This window comes from Centrocercus urophasianus, unplaced genomic scaffold, assembly GCF_019232065.1.
Source record: "Centrocercus urophasianus isolate 14NV4802_14NV808 unplaced genomic scaffold, USGS_Curo_1.0 seq_12, whole genome shotgun sequence".
NCBI classification, from domain to species: Eukaryota; Metazoa; Chordata; class Aves; order Galliformes; family Phasianidae; genus Centrocercus; species Centrocercus urophasianus.
Window position 1 is genome coordinate 47,856,703 of NW_024884364.1, and position 16,069 is coordinate 47,872,771.

At 44.6% G+C, this 16,069-nt stretch overlaps 1 protein-coding gene across 1 annotated transcript in view; it reads left to right on the plus strand.

Annotated features, from left to right (window-relative positions):
• The first annotated feature begins 962 nt into the window (after nt 1-962).
• ARHGAP6 (Rho GTPase activating protein 6) overlaps nt 963-16,069 on the plus strand; it is a 299,714-nt gene continuing 284,607 nt past the window's right edge. The window contains exon 1 of the mRNA XM_042810524.1: nt 963-1,031. The gene's annotated coding sequence lies outside the window, so the exon portion shown is untranslated. The remainder of the gene's footprint in view (nt 1,032-16,069) is intronic.

Below are 16,069 nucleotides of genomic sequence, written 5' to 3' on the forward strand. Positions count from 1 at the left end.
AGAGCAATGTGGCACAGGATGGGAGGCGAGGGCCTGAATGTCTGCGCGGGTCGGGACCGACGGCGGATCAGCAGCCCTCCAGGCGCACACCGCTCCCGGGGTCTCCGGCTCTCCACCGCGCTCTGCGGGGCTCTCTCGGGAGCGCGAAGGCGGGGAGCAACGCGGGAGCCGCCGCCCCGATGTGGACTCCCCGGGACGGGACCCCGCGCCGGGCGGGACCCGAGAGGCGGCGAGCGGTCCAGAGCGCGTCGCGGCCTCGGGGGGAGTGACTCTGGCGGGCAGCGGCGGGCTGAGATAAAGGCTCCGGGGCTGCCTCCTTCCCACCCCTTTTCTCTCGTAACTTTTTTTTTTTTTTTTTTTTTGCTCCCTCCTCTCCCAGCAAAGGGACCGCGGCTGCGGCGGCAGCCCAGGAGCAGCCCCGGCGCGGACGCCGCCGCCATGAGCCCGCCGCCGCCGCCGTCGGACCGCGCCGCCGGGGGCTGAGCGCGGACCCGGGGCTCCCGGGACCCCCGCCCGTCCCCGCCGCGTCCGGGGCAGCGGCCGCCGCGATGTCGGCGCAGAGCCTGCTGAGCAGCGTCTTCTCCTGCTCCTCCCCGGCCGCGGCCGCCCCCGCCGCCGCCAAGAGCCTCTCGAAGCGGAGGCTCCGCCAGACGCGCAGCCTCGACCCCGCCATCATCGGCGGCGGCCGGGAGGAGGGCGAGGGCGCGGGCCGGGTGCCCCGGGCGAGGGCCGCCGGCAGCCCCCCGTGGGAGCCCCGCGCCCCCCGGGGCTCCTCCGCCTCCACGCCCAGCTCCCCCCTGGAACGCTCGCCGCCGGGCATCGCGCTTTTCGACGGCGGCAGCCCCCGCGGCAAGCGCAGCCCCGGCCGCGAACCGCCCTTCCTGCCGCGCGCTCCCTCGGCCTCGGCGCTCAGCGGCCCCGCCGCCGCCAACAGCATCTTCTCGTCGCCCCGCCGCTGGCTGCAGCAACGCAAGGGACAGCCCTCGCCACCCGGCTCGCGCCCCGCCGCCTACTTCGTGCGCAAGTCCGAGGTAGGCCCGCCCCGCCGCGACCCCCGCCCGCCCCGCGGGGCCGCCCCACACGCGTCCGCCCCGCGCGAGTCCGCGGCGCCGTCGGGGTTGCAGCGGCGAGCGGTGCGTTTGGAGCGCCCTCCGTAAGCTTCGTGCGATCCCGTCCTGGCTTCGCACCTCTCGGAAAGATAGAGGAGTTCCTTTGAAAGCCCTGCTTTATTTGATGCCTCGCGTGTGTCAAGAACCGCGCGAGGAGCAATCGTATTCCGAGACAAACCCAGCTGAGCGATGCAAATATCGACTCCTTTCACTTGGGTGATTTCAGCACTGGGCTGCCGACACGGTGCCATAGGCACAGATACATTCAAGGAACACAGCGCTGCTTCTCAATAGCTTTGTTTTGCGTGGTGAGCAGTGGGCGATGGCATGAGGTGCTTGCAAGGCTGAGGTGCCCAGGTACCCCATAGGGCTGGGCAAGGGTCATCAAGAAGTGTCAACAGCATGAACTTTCCTGTGTGGAATTTCCTGAATCCAAAATGTTTGAACACAATCTCAAAGGGTGCGAGCAGTTCTCTCTTCCTGCTTCCATGCAAAGATGTCACGTGCCAACCTGAAAGGAGGTTGTACCTGGGTCTCTTTTCTCAAGTAACAGCAATAGGATGAGAGGGAATGGACTCAAGTTGTGCCAGAGTAGCTTCAGGTTGGACATCAGGAAACATTTCTTCACAGAAAGAGCAGTGAGGCAGTGGCACAGGCTGCCCAGGGAGGTGGTGGTGTCACCGTCTGCGGAGGTGTTCAGGAACTGTGTGGATGTGGCACTGAGGGATGTGATTTGTGGGCATGGTGTGATGGGATGATGGCTGGACGAGATTACCTTAATGATCTTTTCCAACCTTAGAGATCCCAGAGTGATTGTGTTTAATCACAGCATGATTTGTAGCTGCATCTGTAGCTGCTTGGGAAGGTGTTTCCTTGAACCCAGCTGAGTATCCTTCATCCCGTAACAAATGGAGGTTTACACTAATAGAGTGTGATCTTATATTTTGAAAGTATCCTTTATACAACCAAAGCAAGGTGTTTGCAGTAATTGATAGCTCTGTGTAAGTGCAGTGTAAAAAATTGATCAGCTCTAAGTTAGAAGAAAAATGCACAGAATTCCACTGCAGGAGAGTGGCTTTGAGCTGAGTGCTGCAAGGAGTGGTGAGTGCCAACGTTTGTGACCTGTCTGTGGGCCTTCAGTGAAGCAGCATTGTCACTCAGTGTTACTGCTGTCACCATCACAGCAGTGTCCTCTCAGGACCTGCTGGGCTTAGGTTTCGATTTGTTACTCAAATATTAACTAAGCTGTAACTCTCGGTGATAACAGGTAAAAATGACTTCAATCTGTATGTTAAAGAGAAATTTCACCAAAATATTTCTGATTGCTCTCTCCCTTCTCATTGTAAGCATGCATCCTGATGCTGGGCATTCATTCTGGTGTTGCCATAAAATAGCATTGTTCTTAAAGGATTTAGCTGATTACTCCTCTGCTGACTTCACTGAAAAGGAGATGTGCAGCTTTTAGGAGCTAAACAGTTCTCTATTTGTGGGGCTTCACCCTTGCTATGGCAAAACGATGCCTCCTGTTCCTGGTTCTCTTGAACATGGAGATTACAGTTACCAGTGCTTTCAGTAAATTGTAGGGTAAAGCTGCAGGGGATTTTTATCAGGAGAAGAGCATTTATCCTCAATTCCCATCAGATTTCAGCTGTACTTTTAAGACATTTTCCTTGAGGAAAATATCTTCTTTTGCTTACAAAATTAAATCTATTACAGTTATTATGTTTTCATTCATTAAATGTTTTATAAGGTTAAGTGACTGTTTAAGCATACTAGATATCATGGAAAAACGTGATAAAAATATGGACAGTTACCTTATGGCTTTGCTTCTGCAAACACATGATCACATATGGATGCTCAGCCATGCATGCAGCATTGTACAAGTGAAGGATGCAGTGTTTCACAGCTCTCCCTGTGTGAGAAGCCCAGCGGAGCTCAGCAGCAGTAGCTCCGTGTGGAGGCTCATTCAGCCTTCTGCCTATTTTTCTGTCCTGAGGATAGGAAAGGAAAATGATAGCTAATGATATGAATGTAACTCAGCAATGTCTTGCTGACCAGGTGAGCCCCTGTGTCTCCCAGCTGATGGCATGGGTCAAAGCTACCTACCTGCAAAGTTAGCTTAACAGCACAACTTTGAGTTACTACGTAACTTCTGGTTGGGTCTTATGGAGTGGTAATTTAAAGCATGGTAGTAGAGCATAGGTCACTTATAACCAGTTTCAGCTAATAGACTCTTTGGGAGGTCAGCTCCCTTAAATCCACTCATTATTTTCAGAATGAAAGTTTAAATCCATTGGGAAGGCCAACTCAGGCTCCCTCTTTGCATATCTCCTCTCTTGCCAAAATTTCCCCCTGAGCATCATTGTTTTCCATGTCACCGCAAGTAGCTCACTCAGCTCTTTTCCCCTGCTCCTTTCCAATTTCACATCCAGCATTTGCTTCAAAACTATGCTGGTGGAAGGACATACATGAGAAACTCCACAGAAAAAGTGCAGATCAAAATTCTTGAAACAATCTTGAGCTTGCTACTCAAGCTGATGAATTGAGAGGCCGCATTTTCACACATACATGTCTCTGTGTGCTTCAGGTGGATATTTTTCTTTGAAATTAGTGGGACAAGTTGTTTTGCAGAAAGAAAGGGCTGATCACAGTCATCTTTGCAGGAGCAGAACCTGTTCATGGTCCACTTGAAGGAAAGAGGGTCTTTCCTTTGACTCATGAGCAACGTTTGGTATCTGTTCTGAAATGTGTAGGCTGCCTACAGCCAAGAGAGAAGGAAGGCAGTCTGCTGTTCATTAGTTTAACAGTATTTATAGAATTATTTTAATGGAAAGCCTCCTCAGCCTTTATTCTTTTGTGACAACTCATATTTATTGGTGTTCAATTGCCGTAGTCTATCCAGGCTATATCTTTAGAGTACCATTAGCCTTGTGTTTTTCACTTCATTGTTTCTGCTTTTCCCTGTGTGTGTTGTGTGGCTTGCTATGGTGAGATGCTCTGGAATTGCTTCCCCATCAGCTGGAATATTTGTCCTTGGAGAGGAATCACATGGAATAAATTAAATCGTTATCAGCACTAGCTGATCTGTTTGCCATTATGGTCTCTGAGGTGATATGTAGCTGGTTAAAGGAGAGCTCAGTGTCAATTCCATGTACTTAGCCTTAAGCACCTTCAGACCTAATCCAGACATTTTTCTGTAGGGATGGAAGAGGGGTTTGAACTAATCCCTGTGTAGAGCCCTCATTAACTGTCCAGGGGGCAAAATGGGAATCTGGTACATTTAAAGGGATTTTGACACCTTGTTTTATTGGTCTTCCATCAAACATGTGAAACACCGGACAATTCTCCACCCCCAAAATTGGTAACCTGCATTTTTCCCTTTGAGGACAGGCTATTTAGTGAGTTGGAGGGTTTTTGTTTTTTTAAAGTAAAAGACTTCATCTGCTGATATTGACCACTGAACTGTTTGCTTTGCTTTCTTCTGTAAGACACCCTAAACCACTAGATGCAACAGATTAAATCCAGCCTAAGTCCATCCTGCTCAGTGTTGTCGGAGTTTTACAGCTGCCAAATTTGGCGGGCGGACGTATTGTGGGTCTTGTATGAAGAGGAATGCCATGAGAAGTAACTAAATATATTCAACATTTCTGAGTTGGCAAATGTACTCTTTCCATTCCCAACTAAATTACGTCTGAGGACATTTGGTGAGAATGTGGGAACTGACAGCTAGGACAGACAGAACTGTCACCACGTGTGCATTGCTTGAGTAATGGGAAAGGAACTTGTGGAAATAATAGAAATTAGTCTGAAAAGTAATCTTGAGCAGCTTCTAAAATACCAACAACTCAGACCTCTGTCTTGACTTCATGACGGAGCTGATGCATATGGAGCTGTGCAGGCTGTCCTGTATGATGGGTGCTGCAGCTGAGGCAGCTGCAGGTGGAGAGCTTTGCAGGGGTCACCCTTCACTCTTCTGTGTCATGGTGGTGGTTTCAGCACAGCAGCGTCAAGCATCTGGCTTTGTCCTTCCAGATGTGAGTATGGTGATGAAAACCAGCCCTGAGCAAGCAGGGCTGAATACTTGTTCTGGTGTGGCAGAAACTAGATCGTATCAGTATCAGAGCTGCAGAGTGGATGTGTTAATATGAAAAGGTAGTGAAAATTAAAACTGTAATAACAATACTGCCATATTAAATATGAAGGTGCACCTATTTAATTTTCTGGCTTTGTGATGAGAGCATGAGAGTGTTTGGGAACGTGAGGATCACTGGAATTAAGCTGTTCTAAACTGTATATGTTGAACATCCTGGATTCCTCAGGAGTTTGAGTGAAGTTTGTAATTTGGGTGGTGGAAGACGAGGCCAAATATTCCATCTACCTTTGGAAAATCAGAAGGGAGCAACAGAGAGATAAGGGCAAGATTCAGACCTCATCAGAAGTTGATCCTGATATTCATCATCCAATTTTGCAAAGTCTTGCTCTCTTACTCTCACTTAAGTCTAACAGAGTACTTATGTGTGTGCCTTACTTTGTATGCATACTACTAGTTGAAACAGAATATCAGGTAGGGAGCAAAGAGTGTAGTTATCTATCACTCAGTCATAGGAATTTAATTCAGTTCATTTCTCTTTAAAATTTCCTCTTTATTGTTTTGCACGTGTTTTTAAGTGGTGCCTGTTACAAATAGTTTCAATTATTTTTATTTATTCTTATTCTTCAGGAATATTATATATCTATGGAGATGTATACCCAGGCTTTTTGGCCAAGTTTCAGTTTTTCCAAGGTATTTACAGACTGCCTGTTTAAGGTTCTGTACCTGTTCCACTCTGGCTATTGGCACGGAGCTTCTAGTGCTTGGCGCTCACCACATCATCATGCTGGAATCAGGTGTTGAGTACTACCTGTTCTTGCTTTTGGAGCTATGTACGCCAGGTCTGTGTCACTGGCCCATAAATAGAAACATCAGTTATCCACTCTAAGGCTGTCATCCCTGGGTCATCATTTTCACAGTTCTGGCAATGGGAATGGCTTGCATGAACTTTCCAAGGCGTGAGACCAGAACTAGATTTTCTGGATCTCCTCAGTTGCTGCTGCTCTTTCTGTATTTTCTCAAAGCAAAGCTTTATGGTATTCCTCCATGAGGACTTTTTGACAGTTTAAGGTCAATGTGAGATTTATGAGCATTGTTCTTAGCAAGGATGTGCAAGAGTGCTCAGTCCTGTGCAGAACCTCTCACTATGCTGTGAGCACTGAGCACCTGATGGGACTTGGATAGATTTTGCTTGCCTCCTTTTTTCCTGCTCATTCATGATTTCTTGTTCCATGCACCCTGACGACCTGCTCAGATTGGCTGTACCTTTTATCCATTTCTCATTGTCCTTGTTACATATATTTTCAGATCAACATTCATGCCAAACAATAAAAGGGAAGATAACATATCTTTTTTGTTTGTTTTCATTACCCGAAATCTGTATTAAAACCTGCTTTAGTGTAGCTCCAGGTATTGTTTGGATTGGCCAAATGTTAATGAGTCTTTACGTTCTCACAAATGTTTTGTCTCATAAATGGGCAAAATGGTTTTCAGCAAAGTGCAGACTATAACACAGACTTTGCTAACAAGTGAAAGATTCAGACTGTATTGAATAAATTGGGAAGGCATGCTGCAAATGCACACACTCATTTTGTATGGTGTGATTAAGACTACTTTTGCACAGTATCATTCTTGTCTAAAGGACTGGCTCCCTGGATTTGATTTTCAATGATATGACTCTACCTCCATTGATCATCTATAATTGACTTTATAAGAAGACTAATAACCTTTCCCTTGCTATTTTCAAGGGTTTTTTTTTTTGCTTTTCTTCCACTGCTGCATTACAGCAATATCATTTTTGAGCACAGTCTTCTCCTTTTTTTTTTCTTTCTTTTCTCTAAAGGGTAATTTTAGTTGAGTTGCACCCTACTGAGAGTAATTTGGTGAGAAACCAGTTGGCAGTACTTTGTTCAGCTTTCATTTGCCTCTCTCTAGAAATCTAAAAATATTCCTCCTACAGGAAATGTACTTCATTCTGTTATGGCTTTTGCTTCCCGTAGGACGTATTACTTTTAATTTATTGAATAAACCTTTCAGAATTGTATTCCCATAAGAATCTAGGTGCAATAGAGTCTCTGGGCAAGTTGTCCAAGAGGTCTCACCATCTTCTCTTAGCAGTGATACAGCTGTTTTTATGTACAGTGACAATAAGCTCAAGAAGAAGCCGACACTTGCATGAAAATGGAGAACTGGATGCTAAAGAATGCTGTAACTTCTCAAATTTTGTTGTGCTCATCATACATATTGTATTTGTTCTTTTTTAGATTACAAAAAACCCCTCTCCCCCCACTTCTCTTTTCCCTGCTCTTGATTTTAAAAGGATGCTGAACAATAATTTGGTCTCAATCTCATTACTACAGTTTCTTTTGTAAGTATATATGTGTATAGGAAGGCCAGATCTTTGTAACATCCTGTTTGGAAGTCAGCTGTGGCTGGCTGTTAATTTAGTGTGGATGGCGGGGTAGAGGGCTGTTAGTTGAAAGGGGCAGGGAAGGGGAAAACGGAGATTGGCATAGATTACATTTTCACGGTCCAAAATTAGACCCTATCTACTACATCCAAAATGTGAACAATATGCTTGAGTTTTCTTGTGGCTATTTCATAACATTCCTGGTGACAAAATATGGTGTTCCTTTTGCTCACTGCTCCACTACTGTTCCTCAAGCACGTGCTCATGTGTCTAATGACAGCTCTTGTAGCAGCACACATGGGAGTATGGCTTGTATCTTCAGAGGGGGAGAGCTTCTTTGCAAACTACAGTGCAAAGTGGACTGCTCCAGGGAGCAGGTACCAAACCATAGCCAGCTGAGAGAATTAGGCAACAAATTACTTAAGTAAACACAATTAGAAGCTTTGTTTTTTTGTGTTTTTTTTTTTGTTGTTGTTGTTTTTCCCTTTAGAAATAATGTGCCTTACTTCTGTATTCATGAAGGGAATGGGATGTAGTTAGCAGTCAACCTGTGTTGAGAGTTTTAAAAAAACTTCAAATAGAATAATGAGTAATAATACATTGCATATTTGAAAAATCTGTGGTACACCCTGCACAATGTAGACTTCTTCCTTCCTTTCTCCACTTGCAGTCTCAGGGCTCCGATAAAGACTTTTTGCTTCATAAACCTGGCCTCAACAGAGACAGTGTGAATAAGCATGCATTTCTCAGTTGTTGTGAACTGCATAAGAATGGATCAGAGGAAGACCAGCTAGATAAGTTAGTGAATGGTGGAGGGTATGTATGTGATGAGGCGAGCGAGAGCCCTTCAGATTGGGCTGAGGGAACAAAAAAAATAACTAGCTGACTGAGAGTGGTGAATTGGCCTGGTGAGCCTGCGTCTGGAGAGCTGGGTGAGGGCTGCATTGTATGACAGAGGTGCTAACATAGGAGGACAAATGTAGGGCCACTGAGATAGAGTGCTTTGTGCGCAAGGAAAAAAATACGGAAAAAAAACCTTCTCAAGTGCAAGTGATTTGCAGATGTATCTTGATAGAACCACAGCGGAACTTCAGCAGGAACTTGCTACAATTGCAACAGGTAGTGAAGCTTTAGTGGTGAGTTCCTGGGTCAGTTTGCGGCCAGCCCATTTAATCAAGCTTGCTTGCACATTGAGGAGCCCACGGCTTTCAAAGTGTGTAATGGCAGGATAATGTGACACTTGTTCCAATGTGACACTTGTTCCAAGATTGATCTGTCTGCTTTTGCGAGTTATTTTGGATTTTAAAATACTGAATTCTGCAACACACTTTTTTTTTCTACCCTACTTTGCGTTAGCTTAGCATGCTCATGACAGGCCAGATGATGTGCTACCTAAAACATTTCAGTTAAATGCATTTAGTAAAATTATGGTATGGTATCATCCATGCCAATTTAACTTTGCTAACTTTCATTTTGTCATTATCCTGAACACATTATAAAAATAAAAAACTCTGGGGAGAGAATCAGTAGAAGAAGGAAAAAAAAACTAAAGAAGGGGAAGTAAATATCCTGCTTAGCTTTGAGCTGGGGATTTCAATGGATTCAAAGGAAAATCAGTGTGGCAGGAGGAGGCTTATGCCTATATTGTCTTCAGCATCTGAACCTGATCCTGACCCAACGGCCAAGGAGCTTATGGTCACAGTTATGTAACTGGGATCAGCCAAAGCTAAACTAAACTGGAGTAGGCAGTTGGGGCCACGCAGCCTGGAAAAGGCTGGTACCAATTTGGTTTGCTCAACTAAATGCTTCCATGGTGCTTTTGAAAGGACTACGGGGGACAATTTGCTGCTGTTTCCAATGCAGAGGTGGGATTTTCCAAACTTCTGAAAAATGTTGGTCTACGCCTGTTCTCCTGAATCTTCTCATCTTGTTCTTGGAAAATGATTTTGGTAAGCCTGGGTTGAGCTGGCAGAGGCTTTGTGAGGCTTCTGACACCAAGTATGAAAGTGGGTTGAGAGAAGGATCCTGCCTACAGTAGCATAAAGCCCTGATGGCTTAGAGTTGTAACTTTTTCTGGTTCTTATGGATGCTTTTTTTTCCTAGAATGGGTAAGAAAGTTGAAGGAGAAAAATGGGGACTGTGTGTGATGTCTGCATGGCTGAAATAGAAGGAAATAAAGATGAGGAGGAGAATTAAACAGCATAAGAAGTGCATAGCTAAGTATGATAACATTCAGGCTAGCAAACAGGTTTACTATGGATGTGCTACTATAGCTGGGAAATGCAGAACTCAGACTGCTACCAGCCTGCACCTCTCTGTTCTGTCATGTATTTCGCTGGTCCCAGGTGTGCAGTGTAGCTGCTCTGTGCATCACCACTGTGCCTGCCATGCAGCTTGACCCTCTGGGATGGGAGGTGGGTGTTCAGTCCTGCCATGTTTGTCCCGGTGGGTTGCTGTGCTGCTTTGCATGCTCTGAGTGGGTCTCACTGTTGTCTGTATAAGTGAGAGCATCAGGAGCTTCTGAATCACTGTGGAAAGTCAACCTTGAGCTCCAAAGTGGTTGAGATTGTTTTCACTCTAGGTACTTTTTATCCTTACTTTTTCCTGTACTATTTCTTCCTTCCTACTTTCTGGCATTCAATGTGACATTTAGCTGTATGCCTTTTCTGGGGCTGAAGATAGCAGTCTTAAGATATCACTTGAATTGCAACTGAAAAAAATGAGGGTGCTACAGAGAGTTATATATTCTTGGATTCCTTACTGCTTTCATGAAGTGCAATCTTTTGGGTCACTTAATAACCATATTGCTGTGCTAGTGTCTGGGCGTTTTATTTAAAACAGGACCAAAACATTTGTAGAAAAACAGAAGCTCCTCTTATTCTGGATCGAACTCTAACAGATGGACTGGAAGAAGTGGGAAAAGGAGCAATATGGTTGGCAGCATCTGGGGCAAATAAAAACAAAGCCAGAAGGGATGAATTAGTTGTGATGCTCACAAGGAGAGCAGGAAAGATTTGTGTGGAAGACTGATACAGAGGATGCTACAGAGAGGCATTCTTGTTGGTCCCTCTTGAGAGAAAATCCAAAGTTAGGGAAGATACAGCAGAAAGGCAAGAAGTCTGGTTGGTGTTTTCCTTGGAGCCAGTGATAAAGTACTGGGGAGCAAGAGATCTTCCTCCAGGACTGAGGGTGTACAGCAGAAGCAATAGCTGAGCCCTGTTGAGGGCACAGAACAAGCAACTTGTGGGGAATGTATTGGGACTTCTCACCCAAGTCCAGAGATTATTATTCTAATTTATTTTATAGCCCTACCTTTGTAAACAAAGAGAGTGAAAAACAGTGCTGGGAAGGATAGAAAAGATTTGGGAAAGATGGGTTAGGATGGCTGGAAGATCTCGTGGATGCTGAGCTTAGGTGGATGTGCAGCCAAGGGAGCTGTTGTACTGATGCACTGTGCTTGGGTTGAAAGCATCATATATGTTGTGGGATAAGTGGCTTGTGTTGCTGTGGCTTGTTTTGTTTGCAGTGATTATTTTGTGTGGTGGTGGAGTGTCCTTATTTGCTTTACAAGCCATAATGCAGCTTGGTTTTGAACACATTTGTGAGCCACATCTCTATGTGATTGCATGTTCTGTAAGCGGTAGTTGCCCAGGAGAGCTGCATCGCGTGTAGCTGATGGGAGAATGGGGGAACACACAGTGTACAGCTCTCAACAGTAAGTCAACATTTTATTGTCCATCTCTTTCTTTCTTCTGCCAGGAAACATCTCCTTGCTACAAGAGATGGCTTCCTGAGAATGGAGTACTCTAAAGCAGAGTGGGTAGAATCTATAGTGGGCACAGCTGAGGCTCCTCAGACATGTTTGAATTCTCTGTGTGGTGACTCAGTGGAATGTTGCTTTGTATTCCAGCACAGGAACTGTACAGTGGCGTATGCCACTGCACCACTGACCACACCAAACAATTCAGGCGGTGTGAGGTGCCCCCAGTACCACTTCCTGAATAGTTTCCCAAGCAAGGTCACCTCCCTTCTGCAGAGAACTGGAGGGATGGGTGATTTATGCCTTCTTTGTTCAACTGGCACAACATCAATGTGTAGAGAAGGATCTAACACGCTGAACTTGAATTATTTTTTCCCATGCTTTGTATTAGGACAACTCTGGAAATACTCTGTTTCTGGCTTTGCTTTTGTTCTTCCTGGCTTTTTAGGGAATATTTGAACAAAGGGAGTTGAGGTTGTTCTCATGACCACTGAGATAGAACTGAATTTTCCCAGCTTAGAAAAGGAGCAGCTACAGATCTTTCTGCAGAGACTAATAAAACTTTTGTCTTTTTCCTTCTTCCCTCTTGTTACAAACTGGGGATACATCCACCTCTGCAAGCATATATGCTTTATTTACAGTGTGCCTAGCTTATGCTTTCTCTTTCCCCTGAAGAGTAGCAGGAGGCCTGTGATTTCTCGCTCCTTAGGAGCTGCCCGAGCTTGGGGAAGAGGCAAAGCTCAAAAAATCAGCACTGCAGGCGAGCCTGTGGATTTGATGCTTAATCTCTCAGGAGCACAGACGTGCCTGGGTGAGGGCTGGGTCTCTGTGCCACAAAGCATTGCTAAGCAGGACAGTGGGACAAAGAAGGTTGGGTGAGCTGCTGGGTGTTTCCCTGATGGGAGAGAGGATGCAGTTAGTTATTTCTGGAAACAACTCAGCCCGCTGATGTTATATTTGGCTGTTAGGTAACTGCTTTAAACTGGGATTATACCTAAATTAGAGACAAGAAGGTAAAGCTGAGGGATAAGAGTATCTGGTTTTTGTTCTCTGATTGCAGCAGGTTGAGGGGTATGAGTATCTAACTTCATGAAAATACTTACAGAATGCAGGAATTGCATATAAGCAATTAAGAGACAAGACAGACAGATACAGTCATACCAGGAAGTGCACAAAGATTTTTTTTTCTTTTTCTTTTTTTGGTGATACTTAGTGGCCTCAGAAAATGAATGTTTTGCCTTTAGTGAGTATTTGTGAGTCTTAAGTCAAGGGGAAAAAAAGGGTTGCTTATGCAGATGGTTAGGGGAATTTCTTCAAAATGTGAGGGGAGGAATGAAGCTCTCAGAACACAAAACCGGGTAACAGATTTTACCCGGTTTAACATATCCAGATTTAACATGGAATGAATGTAGGCAGTCACTGAAAAAGATGGGAAGCATGGAACTAGTTGGGGTAGGGATGTGTTTGATGTAATACCAGGCTGAGATTCAATGGAAAGCTATACAGGAAAGGGAGAGATTGTTGAAGCCAAGCAGTATTCATAGAGCATTCTGGATGAGTGTACATACAGCAGTACTGCATTGGAAAGACAACAAAAGAGAATACCAAAACCATTAAGAAGATAGGAGTCTGCCTGAGACTTCTAGCTAGGTTTTGTATTTGAAAGACAGCATGTTGGAAATTTGTATATAAGCATACATTATTCTAACTCCTGGTCATGGGCAGCAGACAGACCCCACGTTGCCAGCAGAGATGTAGGATTTGCTGTGTGTGCTGGAGAGTACATCTGGATGCACTGTGGACTATGGTGTCCCAGCGGGAAATGCAGCTGGCTCTCCCATAGCCCTTGGCCTGGGACAGCTGAAGTGTCCTCCCCAGGATGTGCCAGGCAAGTCCCTGACTCCTGGCAGCAGACAGGAGGACATACTGCCCTTGCAGGTAACATGTGCCATCTGTGGTATTTTCAGCTGGCAGAGAGAGATGGCTTTGTCAGGAAGGAAGAAGGCAATATGTATGGTTTTAAGTACAGAAGGTGAAACTCTAGACAGCAGCAATGCTGGGTTTTTTTTTTTTGTTTGTTTGTTTTTTGTTTTTTTTTTAAGAGCAGAGAAAGGATGTACAGGTGTAGTAATTCCTTTTGACTGAAAGTTATTCAGCTTATTCCAAGTACCTTTTGCAATGTTTTCTTTATGCATTGAATGCCTTAATGAAGAGCTGGCATTTTGCTGTGAATTATTAACGCTCACCTAACAGGTGTTTACATATGTTTGCCTTGAAACCTAGCTCTGCAACGCTGTCTGAAAACACTGAGTTTTGGAGCTTGTGCTCTAACAAAGCTGCAGGTGAGGTTGGGCACGATGCCTGCCACCTATTTATGTGTAGCAGCTGTGCTGAGCCTCCTCTGGTGCTGCCCAAACAGGCACACCTGTGTTTATTATCTATTTGATAGTACTGCTTAACTACTTCTGACCTCTTACTCTACCAGCCAGGCTGTGCCACCTGTGGTAACTGTAAACCTAAATCATTTTTTTTGTAATTCCCCTGTGAAAAGAGTGAGCTGGTCTTCTGCCACAGTGCTCTGCAGATCTTAGTCACCTGCAGACCTGTTCCTGCCTCAGGGGCACCAGCCAGAGCATGGCTGAACCTTTTCAGGAGGAGAGGGGCAACCAGGAGTGTGATGCTTTCTTTTGGATGGATGTTTTTATGTTCTCAGTTCAGTACCTGTTTGGAGATGGACTGTCAAGCTTCCACCTTGTGTAGTGGTTAATGGCTTCTGGTTGCTGGATGTTACAGCCAAGGTTTGCATTAGACTTACTGATCCTGATCCTGCTGCCTTCCACAACTGTGTTGTCCTTCCTACTCCAAACATTTTTTCTCTGAGAATTTGCTTTGATGGAAGGTAGACTTTTTTTTTTTTCCCCCCCCAGTAAAAATTGGTTGTGCAGCTGTCGCTTCTCTGTACTGGAAAAAAAAGAGGGGAAAAAATGTGATGAAAATGCTAGAAGCCTCATACCTATTCTCAGCATAGTAGGCCAGATATCTTCCTTGGCAATGCAAGTTCAGGATGGTTTAATTCTTGGTGACCTTGTCACTTGAGAAGATGAATTGGTTTGTATCTTTTGCCCTGGCAAATGGTTATTTCTGTGTTTTGGTTGAGTCTTTGTGTGAGTTGTTGAGAGCAGAACAGCCACTTCTTGTTCAGGGTTCAGCCTTTCAGCCTTGCTGCAGCAGTGGCTTTTCAGCAGGCCTTGCCCTGGTAGTTAGCCATTACTAGGCGGGATCTAATGATTTACCTTCACCTGAACAAGCACTTGGTAAGGGACCAAGCGACATGTGCAATCATGCCTTCTGTGTCAGCTTGGAGCTTGTTATGTTGAGAGAAAGAACACAGAAATCTTTCCAGTACTGCTTGTGGCCCTGCACAGTCTGTCTGCCCTTCCATCAAAGCAAATTCTTTGCAACCCACACACTCCCCTTTCTCAGATGTGTGATCCCGTACATGGGATAGAAAGAGCGATATGCAGTGAATATTTAACCTGTAAGGTTTAAAGTGATTTCCTCACCTTAAATGGCAGTTTATCCAGGTGAATCTTAGAATTAACTAAAACATAAATTTCATCTAAATTGAGCCTCTACTTGAAAAAATAAGAATTTCAATTGGAAAGTAATACAATTGGCTGTTCTTAAGAGGCAGAAATCCTATTGATTTCTGAAACTGGGAAGAGGGCTTGAAATCTTCTTGATTGGGGTTGGAATCGATGATCTCTAGGGGTCCCTCCAATCCCTACAATTCTGTGATATGGTGGGAGAGAACTGATTGCATGCAGTATTAATAAATGTTTATGGTGCCTTACTAGGCTCTGCTAAACTTTAGAGCTCGAAAATCAGAAACATTTGTAGCAAGTTCTGCTGTTTGTTTTTTTTGTTTTTTTTTTTGTTTAAAAAAAACCCAAAACCTCGAGATTGGTATGACTATCTAACATGAAGCTTCATCAAGCAGTGTGTCAGTATTAATTGGCATAGTTCCTTTATCAGTGATAGTCTTATTTAAGACTCAACATCTTATGGAATCAATTGAATATTTCTTTGCAAAGAGTATAGTGTTTCAACAGATGTGTAAACACTATGTTCTTCCTAACAGGAAAAGGGCCACAAACAAGTCAGCCTCAAAATTAGGGTTGGCCAAGAAGGAAATACTGTCTTTTATACTGAAATAATAGAAGGTACCCTGGTTCCTTTTTTGGGACCGAAGAAGTATAACTTTTCATCTGTAGGAATCACAACACATGGCTCAATTTTAATATATGTGTTTATTTCAGTAAAATGAAAACTAATGTTAAATAAAAAAATCACATAGTGCAATGCTGTCTGTCAGGACTTTGAGGTCTCCACTCAACTCTAACTATAGTTATTTCAGCCTGTGATTGGCGTTTATTTTTTCAGTTAATTTGCCTTCCCATAGTAGGGAGAACTGTATTTATTAGATCTTACTATGCCTAATCTAACATGAGCACCTGCTGGGAAGCTGTAATACAGTGTCAACTGTGGCAGTAAGATAAGGACCTGATTTGTTTTTACTTGACACTGTTTCATATTTACTATATTTCTTTAAACATCTTTCTGGAAATATTTTGCTGGTGTGAGTATTTTTCCAAGCTGTCCCATCAATCACCGCTATGTTGTACTTCTGTGTACAATTC